The sequence below is a fragment of the Otolemur garnettii genome, unplaced genomic scaffold (genome assembly GCF_000181295.1).
Source record: "Otolemur garnettii isolate 467f Iridium unplaced genomic scaffold, OtoGar3 scaffold00026, whole genome shotgun sequence".
In the NCBI taxonomy this organism is placed as follows: Eukaryota; Metazoa; Chordata; class Mammalia; order Primates; family Galagidae; genus Otolemur; species Otolemur garnettii.
The window spans coordinates 13652364-13666512 of record NW_003852421.1 but is presented as its reverse complement, the minus strand read 5'-3'; the positions used below and the strand labels follow the sequence as shown (position 1 = coordinate 13666512).

General features: G+C 41.6%; 1 protein-coding gene across 1 annotated transcript in view; it reads right to left on the bottom strand.

Annotated features, from left to right (window-relative positions):
• CAP2 (cyclase associated actin cytoskeleton regulatory protein 2) overlaps nt 1-10643 on the bottom strand; it is a 143855-nt gene extending 133212 nt beyond the window's left edge. The window contains exon 1 of the mRNA XM_012804238.1: nt 10565-10643. The gene's annotated coding sequence lies outside the window, so the exon portion shown is untranslated. The remainder of the gene's footprint in view (nt 1-10564) is intronic.
• Nucleotides 10644-14149: the final 3506 nt, after the last annotated feature.

The window sequence follows — 14149 nt, the reverse complement described above, 5'->3', positions numbered from 1 at the left end:
GAGCCCAGGAGTTGGAGGTTGCTGTGAGCTGTGATGCCATAGCACTCTACCCAGGGGGATAGCTTGAGGCTCCGTCTCAATAAATAAATAAATAAATAAATAAATAAATAAATTTCCCAGTCTCATATATTCCTCTATAGCAACATAAACACAGTAAGACAGTGAGTTCGCTGAAATTCCTTCTAAAATGCACTGGCATTCATTGCTAAGATTTAGTATTGTCTTTTGCTATGTGAAGTGTGCACCTGTGTATAAGGCACACACATGTGTTTGACCCAAACTTTCAGGAAAATGCCTCTTGAGAAAGTAACCTGCTCTCAGCTAGGAGAGACACATCTGGGGAGAGCAATGCTCCCTTCATAAACATGCAGATCACACCACTCTCCTGCAGCTGCCCACTCTGTGAAGGATGCCCATTCCCTCTCTCCTGGGGCCTTTTCACTACCTGCCATGGTGGGGGTGACAGCCCAGATAGTCACATGTGTGACTGGAGAGGTGGGAGCTTCTGAGGCTGTTTGGGGCCAGGAGCCTGTTCATGTCTCCATTCCCCTCCACACAGCCCAGGCTTTCACCAGCTCCACCACTGCCCCTTCCCTTGGCTGTGGCTCACTCCCACTGGATCCAGTATCCTCCTGGACTAGAAGCCCATGAGCCCAGTGGGTCCAGGCAGGAGGGAGAAGTAGCCCCAGGAGGCCCTCTGGGCCCCAGTCCTGAGCCATACTACCCATGTATAATGTGCATCCTTATTTTCCCTCAAAATTTTGGGGGAAAAGTGCACATTTTTTGAGACAGAGTCCCATGGTGTTAGCCTAGTTCACAGCAACATCCTGCTTCAGCCTCCTGAGTAGCTGGGACGACAGGCACCTATCCTGGTACCCAGCTAACTTTTTTATTTTTAGTAGAGATGGAGTCTCACTTTTCACAGGCTGGTCTTGAACTCCTGAGCTCAAGCGACCTTCCTGCCTCGGCCTCCCTGAGTGCTATAAGGATCAGTTCTTAAGTGCTGGGCAAATGTTATGAATGGAAATTATCAACTACTGCAAGCGTGATCATTTGATGTAAAACCATCAGGTGATTGATTTGGCCCAAGAATTCTCCTCAACCCCCTTCTTGCATCTTCATGTGTCTCTAGCCTCTTGGGTCAACTTTCATACTTGACTTCAATTTATTGCTTCAATACAATCTCAAGTTTTCAGTTTTTTTCTTTAGATCATCACAGGACTATCAGTTCTTCTTTTTTTGCTCTTTGGACCTGGGACGCCAAAGTCAAAAGCAAAATAGGATAAGGAGGATAGAGCAGAAAGAAAAAAATAGTAGGCATGGGAGAAACAGGTAGGAAAAAAGGGAACAAGAGAAAGCTTCAGAGAGTGGGGAGTCACGGTCAAGAAGAAGCCCACTTCAATCCATCTCTTAAACTGTGCTGGAAACACAAAATCAACTCCCTGACCCCAAAAGATAAGATAATAGTGGGTGAACTGAGGGGAAGAATCAAAACTTGAAAACTTGAGTAAGATTCTGGATTTTATTCCTCTTTTTTTCTCCCTTGTTGGTTGACCTGACATCAGAATTATGCAAGAGAGCAGGCAGCAAACACTCCAGGGAAAGCCCCTCTTATTGGCCAGAGGACCTAGAAAAGAGGCCCCTACAAAGAGGAGAGTGTGGGAAACGTCTGGGGTTTGGGTTTTGCTTGCAGTTTTCTCCCCAAGGGTGGCCACAGGCACAGAACTGTGTGGCAGAACAGTGAGCCTAAAGTTTCCCCCAAAGAAACCTGGTCTTATGGATAGAAAAGGAAAGGAAAGGGGGCAGTAGCATAAGCTGCTAAAACTATAAGAGAAATACAATCTCTCTGGCCAAAAGAACACCACAAAGGGCAGGAAAGTTTGGGGAGAATCCCAGAGAGGAGAGAGCCGAAGAAGGGGACACCCTGATTCTTTGTCTGACCCAGCACAAATCCCTAAGCTATGTATGTGTGGGACAGTTCTAAAGGCTTTGAGAACTGAACTATGATATAAGCCACCACTTAAGTCCCAGACTAACCCCTAAATAGAACACGCCTGGGACTCAATGCAGCACAGCAAAGGCTTTGAAAATTGAGCTAATATTAGAACCTCTGCCCACAGCATACGAAACAGAACTGTATTATGGCCTGGTAAAATAAAAACAGTCAGCACTTTCCAAAGGACCCAGAGTCTAACAATGTAATACTCAAAGTGTTCAGAATTCAGTTCAAAAACATCTGACATGCAAGGGACCAGGAAAATGTGATCAACTCTCAAGAGAAAAGCAATAAACAAATGCCAACCCCAGACAGATTTAAAGGAGGTTATTTTAACTATGCTCCATGACATAAAGGTAAACACCCTTGAAATGAATGGAAAGATAGAAGTTCACTGTGGAGACGTATAGAAACATTAAGAAAGAAACAAGTAAAAATTCCAGAACTCAAAAATTATAACAGAATCAAAAGTGCACTGGATGGGCACAATGGAAATGACAAGAGAGAAGTATCTATTAATTTGATGAGAGTGGTATCGAATCTGAAAAACAGAGAGAAAACAATATTGAAAAAAGTGAACAGAGCCTGCAAGTCCTAACAGACAATACTAAAAGGTTTAATGTACCACTGGAATCAAAGGAAATGACAAAGAGATTGAGGTAAATAATATCTGAAGAAATTATGAACCAAAATTTCCAAGCTTGGTGAAAGCCATACCTTTACATATCCAAATACATTAGTTCCCCCTTCTCCTAGTTTCACTTTCCAGTTCCAGTTACCTGTGGCCAGCCATGGTCCAAATACAGGTGAGTACAGAACAATAAGAGATTTTCAGAGAGAGCGAGGGAGGGAGGACAGACAGAGCACATTCACATAACCTTTACTCTAGCAGTATTGTTATAGTGTTCTAGTTTATTACATTATTAATCTCTTACTGTGCCTAATTTCAACTTTATCAGGGGTATGTATGCATAGGACAAAAAGCATTATATATTTAGGGTTTAGTACTGTATATGGTTTCTGGCATCCATTGGGAGTTTTGGACTGTATCCCTTATGAATAAGGGGGGACTACTGTGGTGCTCCCTCTCTGGTTATTATCCACACACATGCAGACACCCCCTGAATAACCTCTTTCAGTGAGTGCCTCTACTCACTGTGGAAAGACAAAGATGAATAGGGTGAAGATATAACTGCCTGAAAAAAATAAAATGTGATGGGCTATCATCCTTTATGAGAGGTGTCAAAAGTGCCAAGACCTATTAATTCTTAAATTTCTTCCCCAAATCCATTACAATGAGGAGTCACTAGAACTACGTCGATCAATAAATTGATGTATTTATCAACTCTAAACTAGAAAGAGTTTGCAACATTACTGACTCTTTGAATTTTGGTCAGAAAACAAGAGCAGGATGAGCTATGACAGCACTTTCATTTTTTTTTTTTTTGTTTGTATATAGCCTAAAAGAATTTTGTAAAGCCTTTTATATATTTTAGACTAATGTACATAAATAAACTTTCACCAAAGTGTGAATCATTTCACAGAATGTAACTACTAAAACCTCATAAAAAAAAATTTTTTTTTTTGAGACAGGTCTCACTTTGTTGCCAGGGCTACAGGCCATGGCCTCAGCCTAGCTCATAGCAACCTCAAACTCCTGGGTTCAAAACATCTTTCTGCCTTAGCCTCCCAAGTACCTGGGACTACAGGTGTCCACCATAATACCAGGCTAATTTTTTTCTATTTGTAATAGAGATAGGGTCTCATTCTGGCTCAGGCTGATCTTGAACTCCTAAGCTAAAGGAATCCTCCTGCCTTGGCCCGCAGAGTGTTAGGATTATACATGTGAGCCACCAAAGATTTAGAAAATACATGATTTGCAAAAGGGTCTGTGTCCAGGCATGAGAATCATTTACTTTCTCAGCCCCCCAGAGAAACTGATTTCTGAAATGTTCCTCTTTTATGCCCTTCCCACACTCCAGATTTTTATATCCTAAGGCAAAACAATTTAATCAAATGGGTTAGAGATAGACCCGTTAGTAAAATGGATTAGTTAAATGGATTAGACACAGGCTTTTCATATGGAAAGTAAGAGAAAAGTTATTACAGAGAAGCAGATGTCAAAGAGAGCCTGTGTCTCCATTACAGGCCACTCTAGAAGATCAGTCTTAGAAAAAAGTCCATATGGAAGATGAAGATTTGGACATTTATTTTCTCCAAACACCTGTGCACATGGCCTTTTGAGAATTCTTTGTAAAAAGTGAAAATGTACACTGTTTGAGGACTTCTAAAACCAGTAAAGTAAGAAGCATAAAAATGAGTTCCACCCCAACTCAACACTATCTACAGACTCACTGTGTTAACAAGCCTCTTTTTAGAGTTTTCAATTACTGAAGAACTTTAATTAGATCAATCATTCACCCCAGTCAGAAGAGATATTGAGGAAAGTGGAGTTCTAGAGAAGAGAGAGGCCATTCTGATGTAGGACAGAAGACAGGGAGATGGGAGGTTGTCCACAGCAGGAACCTTGAACAGCCAGGGGGTACTAGGAGAGTACTAAGAAAACAGGAGAAACGGAAATGAAGGAGGAATCTAAATTTAAACTTTTAAAAAATTGCCTAAATACGTGTAGACCTGCATTTTACTCCCCCAAATCTCAGCCAGTTTCTAGCGTGACTTCCAAGAGAAGGACTACCTGCACTTAGTCCACTTGATGTCAAGCAACCAATTAGATGGACTTTATATCAATGCAATTCATCAGGCCTGAAATTTGGTCTTCCTGCCACTGAAGAGAGAGTCTAAGTCTTAGTAGTGTATTCATCAGATGGAAGAACCACTCTTACACCACACTGATCACTCACCCATGCACTCTGGGTAACACAGAGGCTACTGTTTTAGTCTGTTCAGGCTGCCATAACAAAATGCCATACAGTGGGTGACTTACAAACAACAGAAATTTATTTATCACCGTTTTGGACACTGGGAAGTCCACCATTACATGTCTGGCTCATAGATGGCAGCTTCTCTCTTTTTTTTTTTTTTTTAAGACAGAGTCTCATTATGTCACCCTTGTAGAATGCTGTGGTGTCACAGCTCACAGCAACCTCACACTCTTGGGTTTAAGCGATTCTCTTGCTTTAGCTTCCAAAGTAGCTGGGACTACAGGTGCCCGCCACAATGCCTGGCTATGTTTTGGTTATAGTTGTCCAGTTGTTGGTATAGTTGTCCTATTGTTTGGCAGGCCTGGGCTGCGTTCGAACCTGCCAGCTCTGGTGCATATGGCCAGCGCCCTCACCGCTTAAGCTAAAGGCGCCAAGCCAGATGGCACCTTCTTGCCATGTCCTCACTTCAGGGAAGGGGCAAAGAGTCTGTCTTGGTCCCCTTTTAGAAGGGCACTAAGCTCTTCATGAGAGTGCCACCCCATGTCCTGATTATCTCCAAAACCCTACCTTCTAATGCCACCACCTTGGTTCAAGGATTTAAACATAGGAATTTTGGGAGGACATAAACATTTAGATCATAGCAGCTTCCAGTGATTCTTCTCTAAATAAAAACAAAAGTTGGAAATAATAATGACAATCACCAGACTAGATCCCTTGAGACTTATGTTTACAGTGAAGGATCATCTTCTGTTCATTGTATCAGAGTATCTTCACTGATACTCATTTTTTAATCCTCAGTGATAGATACTGAGCATATAGCAGTCCCTTAACATGGGGGTAATGAATAAATAATCAAGGGGGGGTCCCAGAATTTTTCTGGATTTCCATGTGGAATGATGTGAAGTAACAAAGGTTATGTTCTCATTAAACCATGCCCAAGTATAGACATAAGACAATACTACGGGTCTGTCTGTGGTGTTTCCAGTATCTAACTTCTCCAGGGACCATCCTCTTCAGAACTGCCACTTGTATCACCTCATTTCTATTGGCAGTCTCCTACAGCCTTCCAACTCTTTCATACCCTTCCCTATCAAAACAAAAACAATTTTAGATCAGATTATTGTACTGCAGAAAGGCCTTTTAATTCTGAGAAGTTGGAAGCTAACCAGCTCAAGGTATAAAATTTTAAGAATTAAAAACCATTGCATCTTCTCCACTTGGCTAAGTGGCCAATGAGAAGCCAGGATAATTAGATGTCTAATTAACTAGACAGGGTGGTTAAAGACCACATTCACAGTAGTCAAAAGGTTTTCTGGTTTTAGACACTTTCCTATCCCCCTTTCAGACAGGGCTGTGTATTGAAAGGGAAACAATCCATAGGTAACTTCTCAGTAAGAGAACCTGTGTTCTTCCTAAAGTGAGAAAAACAAAACAAGGTGGAATCCCCCTGGATATAAAAGTCCACATGATAAAAGGACAAATATTGTATGATTCCACTTATACAAGGTATCTTCACAGAGACTGAAAGGAGAATGTTGGTTACCCTGGGCTGAAAGAGAGGAGAATTGTGAGTTATCATTAATGGGTACAGAATTTAATTTAGGGTGATGAAAAAGTTCTGGAGATAAACAATAGTGAGGGTCATACAACAATGTGAATGTACTCAGTGCCCCTGAATTGTAAATTAAAAAATGTTAAAATAATTAAAATGTTGTGTTACCTATACCTTACCATAAGAAAAACAATTAAAAATTTTATTATGGTTTCTTCCTCCTCCCTTCCTAGGTACCAGTAGAAATATTATAAATAAACTGCAGAACGTACAACCTAAATCAGGGGCAGACCTAGACACTGCCCAAGGCTAAGCGCTCAGATTTCTCATCAGCAGTTTGTTACCAGAATAACTAGACCATGTGAGAAATACCGGACTACCCAGAAGGATACACAGTACAAGGAAAATTTTAGTGAGCTTTAGTAACCACTCATCTACCTTGATTAAAGGAATGTTCTTTGGATTTAATAGTTTAAATTGTCATCTGCCCCATCCCAATCCAGGTGATAGAAGGGGATGAGGCTGCTGGTGAGTGACTGGGTGAAAAGGTCATGTTGTGAAATTCGGGGGTCAAGTTTCAGAATAGTGTTTTTCCACACTTCCTAAGACATGGGAAAGTAGACATTACAAGTAGAACTGAAATAGGATAACAAGTCAGAATCTTAGATACAGTCACTCTATCTTGGTGTGGGGGAATGAATAAGTCGGGGATACGGCATCAATGTGTAAGTCAAAGGAGAATCAGCTATTTTCCTTTGCCATTAAAATACATGGCACATTTATATCCACGTAGAAGAACTCTTGCATGTGTGTGCCAAGACACATGGGAAAAAGTCTTCAAAAAAGCACTCTGTAATAGCAAAACATGGGAACCCACCCAAATGCCTGTCAACAAAAGAATGGCTAAATAAATGATGGAATATTTGCATTTCCCTGATGAGTAACAGTGTTGAGCATCTTTACACGGGCTTATTGGCCATGTGTGTATCTTCCGGGGAAATATCTATTCAGCTCCTTTGTCCATTTTTAAATTGAGTTATTTAATAAAAGATTTTTATTATTGAGTTGTTAGGGTTTTTTTTCATATATATATTATAGATACAAGTCCCTTATCAGATCCAAGATTTCTAAATATTTTCTCCCATTTTGTGAGTTATCTTTTGCCAATTATCTAGTTCTTCAGCCTACTTTCTACACCCAGTGATGAGTTCACAAGTTTTCAACTAAATATGATGCTCATCATTTAAATAGATTTAGCATATTATTATGAAGTATAAAATATTACATCATTAATGAATTAAAAACAAAACCTCATGCATAAAGATGTCTGTTAGGAAATATTCAAGACAAAATAAAACACCATAATGCCCCAAATAAATCAATGCTATTCTTAAGGATATTCAAATTAATCCCACACAGAGAATGTGACCCACTAATCCTTTCAAAAGATGCCTCTCCAATCTCTAGCATAGGGTCAGTGAGAGTAGCAAACAACTGCCAGTGAGACTAATCCAATCTCCTTTCCTATCCTATTTTTGTGTTCTCCTCTTCTCTTCCAGGCTAAGAATGGTTTTCACATTTTTAATTTTAATTTAATTTTATTTTTTTGAGACAGAGTCTCATTATGTTGCCTTGGGTAGAGTGCCGTGGCAATCTCCAACTCCTGGGCTTAAGTGATTCTCTTACCTTGGCCTCCCAAGTAGCTGCGACTACAGGTGCCAGCCACAACGCCCAGCTATTTTATTGTTGTCACTGTTGTTGTTGCAGTTGTCATTGTTGTTTTAGCTGGCCTGGGCCAGGTTCGAACCCACAGCCTCGGTGTATGCGCCTGGCACCCTACCCACTGAGCTACGGATGCTGCCCTGTTTTTATTTATTTATTCATTTATTTTTGCAGTTTTTGGCCGGGGCTGGTTTGAACCCATCACCTCCGGCATATGGGGCCGGTGCCCTATTCCTTTGAGCTACAGGCACCACCCCCCTGTTTTTACATTTTTTAGGAAGAAGAAGAATGTTTGAGTACTGGTGAAAAGTGTGTGAACTTCAAATTTCAATAGCCATAAATAAAGTGAAACACAGCCACAATAGTCCTTTAAGTATTGTTGTTAGCAGCTTTCAAGCCATACAGCAGGATTAAATAGTTGCTAAAGAAAGCATATGGCCTGCAAAACCTATGTATTTGCTATGTAACTCTTTACTCAAAAAGTAAGGGTACATGTCATATCTATTAAGTATAGAATATAAATGTCTTAACACAATAATTAAGTAAATGAGGCGAAGGCTATATTAACTAGTTTGATGTAAGCATTCTTAATTGTATATAAAATCAGCACATTGTGCCCCATAAAGGCATCAATGTATGCATGATCTATGTGTTTATGACTTAACAACAAAAAAAAAGTTTACCAGGCTCAGCGCCCTTAGCTCCATGGTTAGGGTTCCGGCCACATACACCAGGGCTGGTGAGTTCCAACTGGCCCCAGCCTGCTAAACAACAACAACAACAACAACAACAACAAATAGCCAGGCGTTGTGGTGGGCACCTGTAGCTACTTGGGAGGCTGAGGCAAGAGAATCGCTTAAGTCCAAGAGTTTGAGGTTGCTATGAGCTGTGAGGACAAGACACTCTGAGGGCGACATAATGAGACTCTGTCTCAAAAAAAAAAAAAGTTTACCCAACCCTATAGTATCAACAAATGAAATTACTTTGCACTCCAACAGTGAGCAGCAAAAAACCTACTTCCTATTAGCGAAGACTATCTTGATAAACACCTTCATGTTTCCCATAGTCAACTTTTTTTCTCTCTATCCTTAATAAATATTTCTATGACACTTTGACTCTAAGTCAGTGGAGGATTTTTAGATTTGGGGATTTATGGAGTAGTCTTTCCTTGCAAAATACACAGTATCTTCAAGAACTCGTGGTCCAGCCACACTCAAATTATGGAATTAGCTGTTTTCACAAACTTGTATTGTCTATGCATCACAAGCTGTGAGTCAAATACTGTTTTGGTGCCGCAAGGAATACCAAACACGCCCACTCTTGCTCTCAAGAGGCTTACGGTCTAATTAGACTCTGGTAACTATAAGACCAATTCCCCAATGTTCACTCTACTGTTGTAATTTTACATTAAGTGGGCTTAGATATTTTACCAAGAATTCTAAGGCACATTCCTTAAAAGAAATACATTAGCCCTCAATCATATTCTGCAATCGGTTTTGGTAAACGATGGTGCCCAAGTCCCAAAGGCTTCTGCATTCCCATGACTATAAACTCAAAGTTCCTAGATGTTTTTGCCAAATGTTCATCTTAACTCTATTTGGACCTAATCCTAGTTGAATACCCTAAATGCAGTCACCCATATTTACTCATTTTAAAGAATGCATTAATTCAAGTATTGCTAAAACTTGCCGCATATTTGTGGTAGCAAACACCACTCTGGTAAGAATAAAGACAAGGCCATCTGCACTGCTGATTACTGGCCCTAAAAGTGATGATCCCGCGGCTACTTCCAAAACAGCCATCGCTCCAAGTAGTCAGCCAGCCAGCTGTAGGGTGCCCTTTTTCGGAGCCATTCCTCAAAGCCTCAGTTGCCTTTGCATATTTTGGAGGTGACTCATCGCCTCAAGTCAGGTTATGCAGAAGAGAAGCCAGGTCGGTTTCTTTCCAGCACTTTCTGATCAAGGTGGCTCTGGTCATAGCCGGTGCAATGACAGTCTCCTCCCTCCCTCCAAACACATCCCAGTGAGAATCGCAGCTGAGAGGGCGAGACCCCTAAAGTTAGACCAGCCGGCGCGCGGCGGCACCCGGGTGGGGAGGCCGCGGCTGCGCGCCCTCCGAGCGCCGGGAGAGGCGCGGGGGCAGGGCGAGTGCTGGGTTGACCCAGATGAGGGGCGTCCGCGCCTCGGCGCTCTGGTCTCCGCATCTCGGTCCCCGCATCCGGGTCCCCGCCAGGCCCCGGAGCCCGCGCCGCCTTTATTCCGCGCGCGCGGCACCCGCAGCCGCCGCGTCCCACCCTCCTCCCCACCCCACCCTTTGGGCGCAACTTGGCAGCTCCCGCCGCTAGGCGCCCCCCGCACCTGCACCCCCGGCTCCTCCTCCACCCTCGGCGGGCGCAGGCCGCTGCCGGATTACCTGCTTCGCTGCCCTGGGGTCCCGTCCTCGTCGATGCAAATCCGTGATCGGCCACTCGCACCCTCCTCCCGCGCGTCCTCCCCTTCTCCTCCCCTCCCTCCTCCCCCCGAATGGGAGTCTGTGTCAGTCACGCTGCTCCAGGGGAGAGTCGCCGGCAGCTTCCGGAAGCTCCAAATACAGACACACCGAGGGGGAGAGGGAGAGCAACGCCACGCGGGTGGGGAGTGGAAATAAAGGGGAGCAGAGAGGACAGGGGGTGGAGGAAAGGAGGGGCACAGATGGGCCGTGGGAGACAAGACTGGAGCTGGGGAAGGCAGAGGCAAGGGAAAGCGAGTCTATCTGCCCAGCTCGAAGCTAGAAAACAAATGAATTCAATGCTTCGGACAGTATCGCTAAGGAGTCCGGAGAGATCTGGAGGCACAGATAGGTTGTGTCCCCAAAGACTTGTGCGTAGAAATGAATAATGGGTCCTTAGGAAATGAGAGACAGGCTTGTGTGTGTCCCACACCCTCAAGATGAGGATAAAGACTGTCAGGGGAGGGGGCTGGACATCTAACTCTTTAGCATCAAGATAGGATGCACTCATATTCAGTAACAACATTTTTAAAAAGCATTTTATATACAGCAACTTTTAAAAAATTGCCTGATTATTTAAAAATGAGTGTAACCAACCAAATCTACTTCGTAAAATATGCAGTATATTTGTGACCATTTCTCCTTACATATTGATTATAATTACAAAATTAGAGGCTTTTTCCTATCATGCTAACGTTATTAGAAGGAAAGCATTGATTTTTCAATTTTCATCAAACTTTACTTCAATCAGAAAAAAAGACTTCAAGTTCTTTACGGAATGCATGCCAGGAAAATAATTGCAGACAAGAGGAAAAGGGGGAAATATAATTGGTATCTTGTTAAAGCAAAATCTTCAAACAACAAACATAAAGATAGATCTCTAAAAAAGCCAATATTCTCTGTCAATGTTAAAATTGCATCTAATTTGGTTCTATGCATTACAAGGCTTATGCTGGCTCCATAGGTCACAACTTAAATGAAGGTCATTCTAATTACACATTGTTCTCAGTGGGCAGTGGTGATGTGCAAAACCTCTTTGCTTCCCTTTGTCTAGGAAAAAAAAAGGGAAAGAAAAATGACATAAACATTGATCAATGATTGTGTACACTGCATAAAGCCAGACCCAGCACCATCCCTATCCTGTACATGCAGGTAGATATTCAGTATGTTTATTCTGAACAATGAAGGAATGAAATGGATGGATGAATGAAATGGAATGGATAGGTGAAGTGTCTATGTATTTACAACATTTACATTCTAGGAATGCAGAAAAATAGATCCATAATAATTAATTTGTGCAGGATCACAGTAAACTTCCAAGCATTCTTTTTCTTTTTTTTCGAGACAAAGTTTCACAGTGTCACCCTGGTTAGAGTACCATAGTGTCTTCATAGCTCACAGAAACCTCAGATTCTTAGACTCAAGTGATCCTCTTGCCTCAGCCTACTGAGTAGCAGGGACTCCTGAGTAGGTGTGTGTCACTACACCCTGCTAGTTCTTCTATTTTTAGCAAAGATGGAGTCTTGCTCTTGTTCAGGCTGGTCTTGAACTCCTGAGCCCAAGCACTTCTTGACCTCCTAGAATGCTAGGATTGCAGGTGTGGGCCACCGTACCCGGAAAAAGAATCCATTCTAATAGGACTTTTTTTTAGCATTAACTTCAACAAACATTAACAAAGAATTTCCTTTAGCTAAATAGATTTTGTATTGGAGTATAAGATATTATGGAGCGTAACAATGAACAAGGCACAGATCCTGGTCTTCAGATTGATAATGTAATATGGAGATGTGGAGGCTATAAAAAGGATCACAGTACAATGAATACTGTCAAAAATATCCTAAGATAAACATGAACAAATTTGCATTTACATACGGAAGAGAAAAGTTGCTCCTAGCACTAGGGATCACAGAATGCTTCCAGGTGGAAGTGAGAGTTGAGTTCTTGCAGAAATGAGACAGAAAGACTGGATAGTGGAGGAAGAACATTCAAGATGAAGGGATCAGCAGGGACAAAAGTGGAAAGGCGATAAAGGATAAGACATACATGAAGGGACCATCTGTGAGTTTACCTAGAATGGAGAGTTGTGGCACCAGGTACACAAGGAAGGTCAGGCTTGGTTAGTGGTGGAGGCCTTCAATCAGCCTAAGATATTTGAACTCTCGGTATTAGGCATTGGGGACCTATTGACAGTTTTGGAGAAGAATCACGAGAACATTGGTTAGCCTGGTGGTGTTGTATAGGGCTGGGAAGAGATAGAAGGCAGGGAAAATTGCTGAGAAATATTGTAATTAGCTATTCTGGAGAGGAAAGTTATGAGTCTTAACATGAAGCCTGAATTCTCCCTTTAACTACTCCCATCTAGCGAAACATCCACCTCCTATGTGATGTCTCCCCGCAAAAGGCTAACTCCCAGGGCACTTATCTTCCTTATAACTCTTCAACTTATTGTCTATATTTTCCAGCTAGACATGTGAATTCTGAGAAGCTAAGGATTATGTCTGTTTGGTTCACAGCTATTGTATTTTCTCAGGGCTAAAACATAAAGATCATTGAGTACATATTTGTTGATAAAGTTTTCTTGTACAGGGTTAGTTCTGAAGGTAGTAGAGTTGGAAAGAAGAAGAAGAAAACTCCTGGGTTTTACAAATCTTTGCAGTCCTTGAGATTCCAACCCAAACCTGCCTTTCACCTTAGCAGATGATCTTATTATCTTTCATACAAGGAGGTTGATGCCGTGTTAACTTTTCTCTTCTCCAAATTTCTCTTGTCTTCTTCTTTATCCAAAATAATTCTTTTGATTTGATGTCCCTTTCCTTGTTAGCCCTAACAATATTCTTATCTTAGTCCAACTTGGGCCCTTTTTCTTGCATCCTGAGCCTCCTCCTCCTCTTGATTGAATTTGTCCTTGTGGGTTACATCTTCATTACAACCAGCCCATGCTGGAATCAAGAGCACATGGTAGACTTGTGGGGAAGAGGAGGAACCCATTGTTAGAATGATTCTATTGTTCTTTTGCCTTTGTTTACATAAGATAAATGAACTACTTTGTAAGGGGCTTTGCCAGAATCTTAACAGAGTAGGTGAGCCAGGATGTCAAAATTCATATTCTGTAAAGCTTATACGGGTATGGTAGCTCCTCTTTATTCATGGTGGTGGGGGGGTATGTTCTAAGACCTCGAGTGACCTTAAATTGGTACCAAACCTCTACGTACTATGTTTTTTTCTATGACACTTACTTATGACAAGTTTAACTTATAAATTAGGTACACTAAGAGATTAACAAATAATAATAAAACCATTACAACAATATACTACAGAGTGTCCCAAAAGTTGCCCCTAAAGTCTGTACAAATGGGAAATTGTACATAAATGCACCTTTGTTTATGTAATATCATTATGAAATTTTACAAAGAGCTGGCCACCATGTAGAGAATATTTTGTAAATATTTTGTAAAATTTTATATATTGTGTATATAATACAGGTATCTTGAGCTATAATCTCCCATTTTC